Below are 16,264 nucleotides of genomic sequence, written 5' to 3'. Positions count from 1 at the left end.
ACAGTACTGTACTGTAGAGTAGAGTACGGTTTAGTACAGTATAGTAAAGCACACTAGAGTAGAGTATAATTTACTGTACTGTACTCTACTGTACTGTAATGACCTATACTTTACTGTACTACTGTATTGTACTAAACTCTACTGTGCTCTACTCTGATGTCCAAACTTATGAAACAGAGACGTCTATGATTGTTACAGATTTGGTCCGGTTTGCCCAACAGCAACTCAACACTGGTTTCAATTCAACTGAACTCAGCTTAGTTTCTATGAGGACCTAGTTCCATTTCTTCTCCCTAACACGAGGGAAATAGTTTTCAAAGTTCCTAACCTGGGGTCATGCAATGGATACTGTAGTCAACCAACAGCAAGCTCAATCCCATGACACTAAACACGTCTTAGTTTCCTACAGATTCATTTCTTCTCCTTCATTTAATCTCCTAAACACTAGTGAAACATTTATCAAAGTAATACACAGATTAGGTAATAAACAGGTGTTATAGATTAACATGTGGCTCCCATGGTTAAGTTCAGGGATATGCAAACCTAACACACACATCCAATAATGGCCATGGGATAGTGGGATAGGAGCAAACACAACACAGGAATGTGTGTGTGTGTGGTGTGGTGTGAGTGAGTGAGTGAGTGAGTGAGTGAGTGAGTGAGTGAGTGAGTGAGTGAGTGAGCGAGTGGACCTTCAGGTGAGGTCTGTACTTGAAACAGGATTGTGAAAGGACAGAGGTAAGGTCGCGGGGGGAGTAAGGTATGGGTTTAGGGGCAGAAGGGGTTTAGTGAGAGGGGAGCCGAGTACGTGGATGTTTATGGATGCTATGAAGGTATTATTGACATGAGTGTGGGTCATGCCGTGGGGATCTATAGGTGGATGTAGGGCTAAGAAGGGCTAAGGCCACTCATTAGGACAGATTTATAGAGTGGTGCGGAGGTGTCAGCCACAAATCTCTCTATCTCATTAAACTGGGGGACGAGTAACGATTATCGCTCTCCAAGTGGCGGGGTGAATGGATGGAGAGGAGGATGTAGATTTATGGTGGAACTCTTTGTATCCTAGACACTTTAATGGAACAGGATTGTACATCTGCCTCGCTCTGTCCCAGCCCGAGAAACCTCACTTTCACCCCTCTTAACACACACAGACACACACACAGACATGCGCATGTGCACACACTGAGATAAACCTGCAGTTTGGTTTACACACACACAGTCAGGGATCCATAGTTGACACTGGCCAGGCAGATGAGATACATTTATTCTGGGGAAGATATCTCTACCCCCTGCGAACCAGGAGGGAGGCATGGGGGAGGGGGTTAAGCTTTTCTTTGTGTATGCCTGGGATACATTTACAAAGTTAATTTCCACACACACAGCTCAGGCACTTTTCAATATTTCAAAGCTAAAGTGTCTATGGTGGTACAACCAGTCCACAGTTAACAGAGCAGAATGGAGATCTAGCCAATTTTGACTTTGTGTCTGTGGAATCTAGTGGAAACCGCTTATTTTTATTTATTTTATTTTACCTTTATTTAACTTGGCAAATCAGTTAAGAACAAATTCTTATTTTCAATGACGGCCTAGGAACAGTGGGTTAACTGCTTGCAACCTTCCGGTTACTAGTCCAACGCTCTAACCACTAGGCTACCCTGCTGCCCCAGGGTAGCCTAGTGGGTAGCCTCAATCCCGTCATCCGGTTTGACGGGATTGAAAATCACTGCACCATTTAAAGCACCGCCTTCACCAAATCCTGATTTGCTGTTTGTAATCACATAATTCTACGTGATCCTTGACAGATTCTCGCCGTTACATCTGTCCAGGGTTTCCAAGTCTATTTAACCTTTCCAACCCACCCAAAAGGCCTGAAAACTAGCTCAACATTTGTTTTCCACAGCAAGAGAGGAGTTGCCACATTTAAACAATAAACCTTTTCCCATAACGTTATCGAGCCAATTAAGAAGGAATATCGAGGTAATCTGTAATGATATTAGAAGCAAAGTTTGGATACGAACTATGACATAATAAACTCATTTCAATATGTCGCAAGAGAGAAAATCATTTGCCCTTATTAAAATCGCCAGATCATTTTCCATCAATGACTGTCGATTTAACTTATTTGACTGCTATGATTAAATTAGTTAATGTGTGGTTCTCACCGTGAAGCATTGAGGAGGAGGTGTGATAGTGTGGGGATGCTTTGCTGGTGACACTGTCAGTGATTAATTTAAAATTCAAGGCACAGTTAACCAGCATGGCTACCACAGCATTCTGTAGTGATGTGCCATCCCATCTGGTTTGAGCTTAGTGGGACTATCATTTGTTTTTCAACAGGGCAATGACCCAAAACACACCTCCAGGCTGTGTAAGGACTATTTGACCAAGAAGGAGAGTGATGGAGTGCTGCATCAGATGACCTGGTCTCCACAATCACCCGACCTCTACCCTATTGAGATGGTTTCGGATGAGTTGGACCGCAGAGCGAAGGAAAAGCAGCCAACAAGTGCTCAGCATATGTGGGAACTCCTTCAAGACTGTTGGTTGAGAGAATGCCAAGAGAGTGCAAAGCTGTCATCAAGGCAGGCAAAGGGTGGCTACTTTGAAGAATGTATTGTTTACATTCTTAGTAAACAATTTGTTTAACACTTTTTAGGTTACTACATGATTCCAAATGTGTTATTTCATCATTTTGATGTGTTCACTATTATTATACAATGTAGAAAATAGTAAAAATAAAGAAAAACCCTTGAATGAGTAGGCGTGTCCAAACTTTTGACTGGTACTGTATAAATGAAAAGGCTACTTGATGGCCAAAAGATGCAAATGCATAATTCTCCACATTTAATGTCAGTTTAATTGAGGACTTTTCCCCATAACAGAAGCTCGCGATGGAATTCCATAACTTCTGTTCCGTAACAGAAGTGTGTTAAATAGCCTACCTACAACTGGTAAAAAGTTGTCATGATGTGCATGTGTGCTGATCTGTCTCCCCTCGCTCACGTGACTCAGCCAATAGTGGACTAAGCTGTATGATGCAGTGCTCTCTCAACACACACACCTCCAGCCCTCCCACCACTCACTCAGCAACAGCCTGTCCCACTGCCTGATAGTCAGCAGTAGCAGGTCACACTGAATATATATTTTTTGTTTAAGAGAAACGCCCTCCGCGGATTTTTAGATGTGTTACCTGTTCATGGAGAAAACTTTGACCTACTTCTATGATGTTCACAGATAATAGATCCCGGTTTAAAGGGGGGCTGAACTTTCTGATTTGGCCTCTTTTTTTCAGCTTGGTCATTAAGAAATGTAGCGGCCATGACTGAAACCAAACGAGAGTTGTCTTGGGAGTGGGGTGGGGGGGGGGGGGTGTTTTAATGTGGTTGTCTCTTGTGTGTGTGTTCGCACGTGGTAAGTATTTGTACATTCACTTTGCCAAAACAGTACACAGTTAGGTCATTTCGCCAATTTGGTGCCTTTTGAGAAGTGTAACTTGATCCAAAAAAACTTTGATTTCACCTAATTTTAACATTGACATAAAGAGCACATGTTCAACTTCATAAAAAACTACTTTTCCCATCTCAAGAGGTTAAATCAAAATATTACTATAGTAATGCCAAATAAAGAAACAGGGTTGACCGTAACAGGGTTGAACGTAACAGGGTTGACCGTAACAGGGTTGACCGTAACAGGGTTGACCGTAACAGGGTTGATGATTTCTTAATAAATCAGCCTTAAATTCCCTCGTGACAGGGGGAATGGAAGCTTGTTCTGTGCAACAGGGAGTGGCAATTGAATGCAAGCGTCACAAACACAATGAAAATGCTAAAACAGTTCTAGCATTTCTATCTACGGGTAACAGACTCGATCCGCTCAGTTTTACACCAAAAAGAGTAGGACCAGCTCACCTGCTTTTACACTATGATCTAGTAGATGTTCAATGTTTATTCCGAATTTGTTTTTATTTAAAATGGAATAGTTTCACCATATTAAAATGAGAATTCAGTTCATGTTACAGGGTTTGACCTTAAAATGATGGACAGACGTAAATGAATCACTAAACACATTACATAAATAATCATCTTCAGAAATTATTTTAAAAAGCAACAAAAATAACTAGGACGTTACTATGATGGTGAAAACTTGGAGAAATGGTTAAGTGGGTTGAACTCTTCATTGAAGTGACACAGGGTTGATGGAGGGACATGTCAAAATGCTGAATTTTGGCACTTTAGCAAGCCTTTAGTCATAAAATTGAATTCTCCATGTGGTCTATATTAAAGGGTGTTTCATTTAATATAACAGACTGAAAATATCAAAGGCACCCTTTTCGTGGAACGACCCAGTTACACTCACTCACCCTTCTAGATAACCTAAACAGTTAACCAGGTCTTATGTCTTGAAGTTGCCTAGGCTAGCTAGTGCTAGCTAGTTGCTTTCGCCAATTAGCTTCAGCCGGCTGGTGGTTTGACATTGGATGGCCTATGTCTGGGGCTAGTTTGGGACCATCAATAAATTACATTTTGTCTTAATGGTGACTCCATGTTTACATAAAGGTTAAAAAAAATCTAAAATAAATAAGGCAACATCTTCAACTCTACTTAGAGGCAAGTTTCACTTAAAATGAGCCTTACAAATAGCAGTGTTGGGCAATTTGGAAAGCCACAGTCAGTCAATAAATTATAGAATAATACTTGTAGGAAAGGTTTTCATCTTTGGCTCAAAACCTGTTGATACTATACTATTAGAAAGGTTCAAAATGTATGTAAAACATGACAGGACAATTAAAAAATATATGGCACATGGAAACCAAATGAGGATGGTCTACGGTGATAGATGGGATGTGATGAGAGTGGCTGAGGGGTGGGACTAAGGAGCTTATGTTCAGTAATGTATTATTGTTATGTGATTGCTGTATATAAAATGTGTCTGCAAAATGTGTATGTAAAATGTATATGTAAAATGTATATGTAAAATGTATATGTAAAATGTATATGTAAAATGTGTATGTAAAATGTATATGTAAAATGTGTATGTAAAATGTGTATGTAAAATGTATATGTAAAATGTATATGTAAAATGTGTATGTAAAATGTGTATGTAAAATGTATATGTAAAATGTATATGTAAAATGTATGAAAATAAAAAAGAATAATAAAAAAGATGTGTCCTCCGAACAGGGGGGTGGATGGGTTAATAATAATACAAATCATTTTGTATTCTTTATATACTCTTTTAAAATCATAGATTTAGTACCTTCACAGCTTGCCTTATGCTTGGCACCTAAACCCCTCTCTCAGGCCTCTGTCTGTCTGTGTGTGTGTGTGCTCCTCAAACACAACACCCCATCGCCATGTCTCCGCCTGGCATCACAAGACTCTCCCAGGGGATTGTGGGATGTTTGCGTTGCCACGGTAGCAAGACAGTGCTGAGGAGACAAAGCTGCGTCAAGATAAATCTCACGAGACGCACCACACACTGCAAAAAGGGAAATCTAAGCAAGCCTAAATATTTTATATTGAGTGATAATTCACTTAAAATATTTTAAATTAAATTATCTAATTATCTAAATTATCTAACGTCATTGGCGTATCTGATTTTAAAATATTAAGGACAAATATCTTTAAGACATTTTTAGGTTAAAATAAGCAAAATGATCTGCCAATAATGTTAGATCACTTAGCATTTGTTTTCTTTCCAAGCTAATTATAAGTGAATTATCACTCAATATAAGATATTTAGGCTTGCTTAGATTTCATGTTTTGCAGTGCGTGCACACAAACACAGCCCGTGGTCTCTACATCCACAGGTGTCCGGAAGCTTGGCAACAGTGCCAAGGACACTGACAGAAAACACACACACACACACTTGTCTTCAGGTCAGGGTGAAAGAGGTGAAGCAGTAAGAAACAGACAGGGCCAGCGGTGAAGCTGAGAGTGCAGTGGAAAAGCACACCACCGTCACCCAGGTAGACTGTTGTCAGTAGCAACAAATCCTGAGGTGTGTGTGTTATCAGGTTGTAGTCTGACAGTGAGCGAGTTTGTTGCTACTGGGGCACCAAGTTCTTGCTCTTTCACTGCCGGACTAAATGACCACAGCCTAACTGTCCGGGACATTCCATTAGAACTTCTCTCTAACTGGATGACTAAATGACCACAGCCTAACTGTCCGGGACTTTCCATTAGAACTTCTCTCTAACTGGATGACTAAATGACTACAGCCTAACTGTCTGGGACTTTCCATTAGAACTTCTCTCTAACTGGATGACTAAATGACTACAGCCTAACTGTCTGGGACTTTCCATTAGAACTTCTCTCTAACTGGATGACTAAATGACTACAGCCTAACTGTCTGGGACTTTCCATTAGAACTTCTCTCTAACTGGATGACTAAATGACTACAGCCTAACTGTCCGGGACTTTCCATTAGAACTTCTCTCTAACTGGATGACTGAATGCAAACTTGCAGCAATTGGTATCAAACATTTCACTCCAGAAACACAAACAGACTGAATGCTATTGGTTCCTGCTACGCAGTTAGGGCCACGTTTACAAAGCAATGTAAACATGGCTTATTGAAAGGACTGATGAGGTAACATATCAAAGTCAAATTGTTCATTGAGCATAAGAGAAAGAGAAAGAAGAGAAGAGATATTGTGTCTGTGTGTGTGTGTGTGTGTGTGTGTGTAAGTGAGTGAGTGAGAAGAGTGCACGTGATCAATCTTTTATCACCGCAGTGCGCTCTCCTTCCTGAGCCAAGCACAACTCACTCACTCGCTAAAACACATAAGAAACAAGCAATACTTTCCATCATGCAAACATTCCTAAACTGTTGCCTTGAGTTGAGTCCACTTTCAGTAGGTAGCCTAGGTCTCGTCGTGCAGGCAAAACCACTTCACAAGCTTGAGGACAGTCACTATGTACACCATCATCATGAGTTAGAGGAAACTGACTGCACTCACCAAGATTGCATTACATTACAGCTAGACACATACACACACAATTCATAACAGAGGCAGAGAAAAGGGGTCATGCTTCTCCATTGATGTATACTGACGTAATAAAAGGCCATTAAAAATAACATCACAGCCATCCCTCAGAGGATGCTCCATTCTCTCCATTCAAAACACACCCAGCCCAATGTTGTGGGAAATTAACCATAGTGCAGGTTTAATCCTGTGTGTGTGTGTGTGTGTGTGTGTGTGTGTGTGTGCACAGACGAGAACTAAACAACCAGGCTAAGATAAGAGGGGAACTTAGAGGTGATGTCACTGACTGAGGAGCCAGCTGGATGATGTGCTTCATTTTAGAAAACACACACACCACAAGCACACACAGACACACAATCACTTCCCTCCCTCCCTCCACAACCATCTATTACCACTGACACCATCTCACACACACTGACAAACAGACACACACACTGACAGACTCGCATACTGGCACAGTCACACACTAAACACACTGAGAAACCTTACAGTGAAATGCTTATTTACAAGCCCTTAATGAACCAACAATGCTTTAAGAAATGTGTATAAAAATTGAGTAAAAAAAAGGTACAGTGGGGCAAAAAAAGTATTTAGTCAGCCACCAATTGTGCAAGTTCTCCCACTTAAGAACTTGAAGCTCTCAACCTGCTCCACTACAGCCCCGTCGATGAGAATGGGGGCGTGCTCGGTCCTCATTTTCCTGTAGTCCACAATCATCTCCTTTGTCTTGATCACGTTGAGCACTTTGAGGGAGAGGTTGTTGTCATGGCACAACACGGCCAGGTCTCTGACCAACTCCCTATAGGCTGTCTCTCCGTTGACAGTGATCAGGCCTGCCACTGTTGTGTCATCAACAAACTTAATGATGGTGTTGGAGTCGTGCCTGGCCATGCAGTCATGAGTGAACAGGAAGCACAGGAAGGGACTGAGCACGCACCCCTGAGGGGCCCCCGTGTCGAGGATCAGCGTGGCGGATATGTTGTTACCTACCCATACCACCTGGGCACGGCCCGTCAGGAAGTCCAGGATCCAGTTGCAGAGGGAGGTGTTTAGTCCCAGGGTCCTTAGCTTAGTGATGAGATTTGAGAGCACTGTGGTGTTGAACAGTGAATAGCATTCTCACATAAGTGTTCCTTGTCCAGGTGGGAAAGGGCACTGTGGAGTGCAATAGAGATTGCATCATCTGGGGATCTGTTAGGGAGGTATACAAATTGGAGTGGGTCTAGGGTTTCTGGGAAAATGGTGTTGATGTGAGCCATGACCAGCCATTCAAAGCACTTCATGGCTACAGACGTGAGTGCTACGGGTCGGTAGTCAGTTAGGCAGGTTACCCGTAGTGTTCTTGGGCACAGGGTCTGCTTGAAACATGTTGTTATTACAGACTCAGACAGGGAAAGGTTGAAAATATCAGTGAAGACACCTGTCAGTTGGTCAGCGCATGCTCGCAGTACACATCCTGGTAAATCCGTCTGGCCCTGTGGTCTTGTGAATGTTGACCTGTTTAAAGGTCTTACTCACATCGGCTGCGGAGAGCGTGATCACACAGTCATCGGGAACAGCTGATGCTCTCATGCACATTTCAGTGTTACTTGCCTCGAAAGCGAGCATAAAAGTAATTTAGCTCATCTGGTAGGCTCGTGTCACTGGGCAGCTCTCGCCTGTGCTTCCGTTTGTAGTCTGTAATAGTTTGCAAGCCCTGCCACATCCGACGAGCATCGGAGCCGGTGTAGTACGATTCGATCTTAGTCCTGTATTGACACTTTGCTTGTTTGATGGTTCATCGAAGAGCATAGCGGGATTTCTTGTAAGCTTTCCGGTTAGAGTCCCGCTCCTTGAAAGCGGCAGCTCTACCCTTTAGCTCAGTGCGGATGTTGCCTGTAATCCATGGCTTCCGGTTGGGGTATGTACGTACGATCACTGTGGGGACGACGTCATCAATGCACTTATTAATGAAGCCAGTGACTCATGTGGTGTACTCCTCAATGCCATCCAGAGATGGTTGCACATTTAACATGCTGGTAGAGATTTGGTAAAATGTATTTAAGTTTCCCTGCATTAAAGTCCTCGGCCACTACGAGCGCCGCTTCTGGATGAGCGTTTTTCTGTTTGCTTATGGCGATATACAGCTCATTAAGTGCGGTCTTAGTTCCAACATCAGTCTGTGGTGGTATGTAGACAGCTACAAAAAATACAGATGACAATTCTCTTGGTTGATAGTGTGGTCTACAGCTTATCATGAGATACTCTACCTTAGGTGAGCAAAACCTTGAGACAGATATCGTGCACCAGCTGTTGTTTACAAATATACATCGCTACCCCTTGTCTGACCAGAGGTTGCTGTTCAATCCTGCCAATACAGTGTAAAACCAGCCAGCTGTATATTCTTCATGTCGTCGTTCAGCCACGACTCGGTGAAACATAACACAGAACCCAAACCGGCTGCGCGCGTGAGCCATTGTTTATACATTTATTTTGTCCCCCAACACCAAACGCGATCACGACACGCAGGTCAAAATATTTTTTTTAACTCTGAACCAATTATATTACAGGTCGAAAAGCATTAAACATTTATGGCAATTTAGCTAGCTTGCACTTGATATTGCACTTGCTAGCTAATTTGTCCTATTGAGCTAGCTTGCTGTTGCTAGCTAATTTGTCCTGGGATATAAACATTGAGTTGCTATATTACCTGAAATGCACAAGGTCGTCTACTCCGCCAATTAATCCACATATAAAACGGTCAACTGAATCATTTCTAGTCATCTCTCCTCCTTCCAGGCTTTTTCTTCTATTGCAATTGGCAACTTTCATAAATTAGGTGCATTACTGCCACGTGGGTATAACCAATGAGGAGATGGCACATGGGTAGCTGCTTCTATAAACCAATGAGGAGATGGAAGAGGCAGGACTTGCAGCGCGATCTGCGTCACAAATAGATCTGACTTCTATTGGCGCGCGCAAGCAGTGTGGGTGCAATAATTGAATAATATAGATTTCTACATTTATTTTGCATTGCTCGCGCACGCCATGCGAGCGGTGTAGTCAGCCTGTAAGATATTACAGTTTTTAATGTCCCGTTGGTAGTTTAAACAGACATGCACACACAGATAACACATGAAGTATGGCTGTTTACTCAAATCAAATCCATTTTGTTGTTTTGCATACACATATTTAGCAGATGTTATTGCGGATGTAGCGATATGCTTGTCTCAGGGTAAGCCAGGAATTAAAATCACCTCTCTTTTTCTCTCTGGCTCCCTCATCGATCCACAGGACAAGACAACAACTACAGACACATAATAAGACGCTATCTCTAAACACACACACACATAGGCTAGGATAATGAGTTATGTTATAGCATGTGTAGCCCTCCATCTATCGATCTTTAATCTGTGAGGATAAAAAGAGCTTGGTGACGTGCAGGCTGTGGAAGAGACACCCATGGCTTTATCATGCCTTCTCACACACACACGAATAGACATACAGACACACACATACACACCAGTACACACACGGGTTGGACAGACAGTTCCAGGTTGTGCCATGTTACAGAGGAGTGGGCTTAGCACCAACAGATACATTTAAGGACACAGTAGCCTGATCAGGGACACTGAGCACACACACACTCACATACATACATACACACACGAAGGAGGAGGAGGATTTTGACACACACCATCTCAGATTGTTCTCAAGTCATTTCTGGAGTAATTAACAGATATGATTAGCATTCCTGAAACATTATTTTGTTGAAATATAATTAGATCTTTGTGAAATTAAGCTAATTGATTGCACCCAAATTTCCCCGTTTTATTTATAGGATTCATGATATATAGTAAATATAGTACCCAGCATCTGATTTGGATCAAACTTATTCCTACCAATGAGTAAGATATGCCACACATGGACACCCCACACCCTATGCCAATCCAACATACAGTATCAGTTCTCTATGTTTGACAAGTAGTTTGAAGCTGCAGCTTGGAGTATTACTTCTCCCTACTATGCAATGTATTCCTTGTCAATCTGGTGATTTTTTTCAACCTTTATTTAACTAGACAAGTCAGTTAAGAACAAATTCATATTTACAATGACGGCCTAGGAACAGTGGGTTAACTGACTTGTTCAGAGGCAGAATGACAGATTTTACATTGTCAGCTCAGGGATTCAATCTAGCAACCTTTCAGTTACTGGGCCAACGCTCTAACCACTAGGCTACCTGCAGCTCCTGATTCTCCCCTGTTCAGAGAACACAACATTTCCTTTGAAAATAAATTGTGTGGTCATCCTCACAATTCATTCCAGTCCTCCATGAAAGTAATTCAGTTTGTCCGTCTTTTAGCAACCTAATGCTTCAACCAAACTTTCCCTGAAAAGTCCTGTATGGTCCAGTGTGGCTCTGTTGGTAGAGCATGGCGTTTGTGCCACCAGGGTTGTGGATTCAATTACCGGGTCCACCCATATGAAATATTTATTTTGGCATGTCTGTAAGAGTCACTTTGGATAAACGCGACTGCTAAATGGCATATGTATTAGTCCAACTAGTGACAGCTCTCTGAAGACTTTTCCTACAAGCCCAAAACGTTGATGGAGAAATGGGCTAGAGACTAAAATAAAATAAAATAATGTAATTGCATGGCAGTCTTATGCATTTGGGTCTTTTACCATCGAAGACCACAAGAGACCATAACATTGAAACCATTAGAATTGAAATAGCCTAATGTTTTCCTTGTTCTAGCAGTAACTACTCTAGACATGTTTTTAAGGGAATAAACCACACACAAAGGTCCGTTTCCAGGACACAAATCAAGTGAAAAGAAAGACAAACTGAATTACTTTCATGGAGGACTGGCTTGAATTGTGAGGATGACCACACTATTATTTTCATCATGAGTCAAATCTTTTGGTTTTCTACCCAAACTTGCACTTCTGGGTAAGCTTTTACTCAAACACAATATGATGCAATTAGAATATTTAAAAAACTTCCTCACAAAAATTCAAACACATAAACTCCCTCATACAAACACACACACTCACGCAGAGAAACACACACGCTCTTTCCCAGAACAAAATGTGTCACACTCACCAGGTGTGGAAATGTCTTCCTTCTCAACTCTCGCTCTCGTTCTAGCTTTTTCTCTTTCAGGTAGATTCCACTCGCTCCTCCGAGCTCTGGAGAGTGGGATCAGGAAGTGTAGTCCCAACAAAAGAGGGAGGGAGTGAGTGAGTGAGTGAGTGTTTCAGGGGAGGTAAAGTCCAGCAGGGGTCAGAGTCAGATGAGGTGGCTGGAGATTAAACCGATCTGTCTGTCGGTACTCCTCTGTTTCTATTTTTCCTCTCCCTTTCCGGTTTCTATCTATCTGTCTCCCTCACTCGTTCGCTGGCTGCTTCAGGAATGCAGCTCTCCTGGATGTTCTCACCACAGCAAAGATCTGAGACTGCTAAGCCTCTCTCGTGCTCTCTCTCTCTCTCTCTCTCTCTCTCTCTCTCTCTCTCGCTCTCTCTCTCTAGCTCTCTCTCTCTAGCTCTCTCTCTCTCTAGCTCTCTCTCTCTCTAGCTCTCTCTCTCTAGCTCTCTCTCTCTCTAGCTCTCTCCCTCTAGCTCTCTCTCCTGACACTCTGCTGACAGGGCAGGCCCCTCCCCCTCTCCAGGTAGTGGTTAGTAGAGGAGTCTCTCTCTCTCTCTCTGCCTTTCTCTTTCACTCTTAATAACACACTCAGAATGTAATTTGCTGTATTGAACTGTCTTAATATTCACACCGTACACTGCATAGTGTATGTGTGTGTATTTATTTGTGTGTGTTTGTGTACATACTACCTGAGGAAGTAGACTTCCTCCCTCTGGCCTCTGGTCACATGAACAGCTGACTATGTAAATGAGTCTCTCAGGTGATGTTCTCTTCCTGGAATGAGGTCACAGTCCCATGTCCAGGTGTGTGTGTGTGTGTGTGTGTGTAAAGGTGTGTGTGTGTGTGTGTGTAAAGGTGTGTGTAAAGGTGTGTAAAGGTGTGTGTGTGTGTAAAGGTGTGTGTGTGTGTGTGTGTGTGTGTGTGTGTGTGTGTGTGTAAAGGTGTGTGTGTGTGTGTAAAGGTGTGTGTGTGTGTGTAAAGGTGTGTGTAAAGGTGTGTGTGTGTGTAAAGGTGTGTGTGTGTGTGTGTGTGTAAAGGTGAGTGTGTGTTTAAACAGTGAGGGAGCCTCTCCCAGGGAGTGCAGGGCAAACCTGACCATTTGGGTTGGGAACACACACATACGTCCTGCCCTCCAGGACATCTATTGTACAGCACCCGGTGTTACAGGAAGGCCAAGAAGATCATCAAGGACTTCAGACACCTGAGCCATGGCCTGTTCACCCCTCTACCATCTTGTAAGCAGAAAAAATAGAGGTAAACCGGGAGACTGAAAAACAACTTCTATCTCCAGGCCATTAGACTGTCAAATAGTCACCAGTAGCTGGTCTTCGGCCAGTACCCTGCCCTGAACTTTAGTCACTGTTACTAGCCGGCTACCACCCAGTACTCAACCCTGCACCTTAGAGGCCGTGTGTGTGTGCGTGTCTTGTTCTGCTAAGCTACTTAGGCTGGGTTTGGAACCATGCCAGACCAATTAGATTGTGTTGTGTGGAAATCAACAGACAGACTGAGCATTAGATTAATTTACAGACTAACCTGATATGATTCATAACCATCTTTAGCTAAACACATTCACAAACACAGACACATTGACACTAAAATGCAAAAGGATTGGTCTATGTTTTTCTTGCAATAGCCCGTGTCCCAAACGTAATACCATTTAGACGAGGCTAGGCCCAGCTTTTTACTTCAGCCAGAACTATAGATGTGAGTTTGCTTACATCTGAGACACATCTGAGACACAAGCTTTTGACACATTTAAGAGCTGAGATGCACAACAGATCCTGCCTGTAATTCTCTCTCACACAAACATACAGTAGGCCACTTCTACAGTAAAGGGAGAGTACCCTAGAGGTTCAGCTGACAGTGGCCAGGGTGAGAAAAGCAGAAGGTGTCAGAGGGAAGTAACTTTTTAAAGGGACAATTTCAAGGAGTCAGTCTTTTTCCTAACGATTAGGGCCAACTTAGTTGGGAAATCCCAAAAGTCAAACAGAGCCAACTGGACAGGGCAAGTTGGATTAGTTGTGGGCCCTGTGATGTAATGAACCATCTGAAGGCTAGGAGAGTTCACTGTCACCTTCCAGGCATTCCTGAGGGTGCCTTCTCCCTCTATACCTCCGTTTTCCATCAGCCCATCCCTCCCCCTCAACCACCCCTACTTTTCTATGACATTCAACACCCCACCCCCCTTCTCCATCCCTCCAGTTTGCATCCAGCAAAAAGAAAGCAAGAACAGATGTCTAAAAAAGCTTAAATTTCACATTCAAACCCAATACAGATACATTTCCTCCCTCTCACTGTTCAGTCCCAGCACACAAAAGACTTAGAGAGCATTCCTAAATCCACAACCCGGATCGCCAGACGCATCCCTAGCCACGTCCTCAGAGCATGTACAGACCAGCTGGCTGAGGTGTTTACGGACTTATTCAATCTCTTTATAAGGCTAGGGGGAGGACTTTTCAATGCTTTTCTATGGAAAGGTCTAATAATTAGGACCCAGATTGCAGTTCACATGGCTTCCACTAGATGTCAACAGTCTTTAGAAATTGTTTCATGCTTGTTTTTTGAAAAATTAAGAATTATTGTATTCTTTCGAAGTATCCCTCAGAAGGACTCTAGTCTATTGGAGCGTGTGAATGAGTGTGCGCTCCTCTATCATTTTCTCCAGTATTGAACACAATTTATTCTGTCTTAAATTGTATAGATTATTTACATATTAGGGTACCTGAGGTTGGATTAGAAATGTTGTTTGAATTGTTTGGACGAAGTCTACAACTTTTTAGATTCCTTTGTAGGCATGTTGGGCGAGTTGGAACAGGTGTATTTCTGAATCAAACGCGCCAAATGAACTGACATTTTTGGGATATAAAGAAGGACGTTATTGAACAAAACTACCATTCATTGTATAACTGGGAACCTTTGGATTGCAAAAAGATGAAGATCTTCAAAAAGGTAAGTGATTTATTTCATCGCTATTTCTGACTTTCGTTATGCCTCTGCTTGGTTGGAAAATGTTTGTGGCGGGCTCCGGTGAGGGCCCGCACTTGGTTATTTATCTCCGGGAATGGACATACTATTTTCCGTCTTCAATTTTATTGTTTATTTGCATATTAGGGTGCCTGAGGATTGATTAGGAACGTTGTTTGACTTGTTTGGACGAAGTATATTTGTAACGTTTGGGATTCATTTTGTATGCATTTTGAATGAGGAGAAACCAGCGGATTATTGAATGAAGCGCGTCAACTAAACTGACTTTTTGGGGATATAAAGGACTTTATCGAACAAAACGACCATTCATTGTGTAACTGGGACCCTTTGGATTGCAAAAAGATGAAGATCTTCAGAGGTAAGTGATTTATTTTAGCACTATTTTTGAGACACCTGTGCAGGTTATGAATTCATGTTAATGCAGGAAGTGGCTGAGGCGCTGTCCTCAGATGATCAAATGCTATGCTTTCGCCATAAAGCCCATTGTAAATCGGACAAAGCGGTTCGATTACCAAGATTCTAAGCTAAAGAATGGTGTACAACACTTGTATTTTTATGAATGTTTAATATTACTACTTAAAAAATATATATATTTCACGCTCTGCAATTTCACCGGATGTTGTCGCTAGCGTCCCAATGATCCGAAAGAAGTTTTAAGGATCATATCACCTCCACCTTACCCGACATCCTAGACCCACTACAATTTCTATACCATCCCAACAGATCCAAGGATGACGGAGTTGCCATCCCACTGCACACTGCCCAATCCCATCTGGACAAGAGGATAACCTATGTAAGAATGCTGTTCATCGACTACAGCTCAGCCGTCAACACCTTATTGCCCTCCAGGCTCATCAATAAGCTCGGGGCCCTGGGTCTGAACCCAGCCCTGTGCAGCTGGGTTCTGTGAAGGAGTTGATTGTGGACTTCAGGAGACAGCAGAGAGAGTACGCCCCATCTACATCGACGGGGCTGCAGCGGAGAGGGTGAAAAACTTCACGTTCCTCGGCTTGCACATCACTGACAACTTGAAATGGTCTATACACACAGACAAAGTGTGGTGAAGAAGGCACAACAGTGCCTCTTCAAAGTCAGGAGTCTGAAGAAATTCGGCTTGGCCTCTAAAACCCTCACAAACTTCTACAGATGCACCATTGAGA

General features: G+C 42.6%; 1 protein-coding gene across 9 annotated transcripts in view; it reads right to left on the bottom strand.

The window, feature by feature from the left end:
• The window catches only part of LOC109889480 (ras association domain-containing protein 8), a 57,196-nt gene that overhangs the window by 31,036 nt on the left and 9,896 nt on the right, over positions 1-16,264 (bottom strand). For 3 of the 9 annotated variants that reach the window (XM_031822902.1, XM_031822907.1, XM_031822905.1), the window contains exon 3: positions 12,075-12,160. The exons of 4 other annotated variants lie outside the window; for them this stretch is intronic. The gene's annotated coding sequence lies outside the window, so the exon portion shown is untranslated. Of the gene's footprint in view, positions 1-12,074; positions 12,519-16,264 lie in introns of those variants that run through there. 2 more of the 9 variants (XM_031822903.1, XM_031822906.1) reach the window with 1 other exon arrangement.

Source organism: Oncorhynchus kisutch, linkage group LG4 (assembly GCF_002021735.2).
Source record: "Oncorhynchus kisutch isolate 150728-3 linkage group LG4, Okis_V2, whole genome shotgun sequence".
NCBI lineage: Eukaryota > Metazoa > Chordata > Actinopteri > Salmoniformes > Salmonidae > Oncorhynchus > Oncorhynchus kisutch.
Note: the sequence above shows the minus strand (reverse complement) of the source record. Positions and strands in the feature narration are given on the sequence as shown.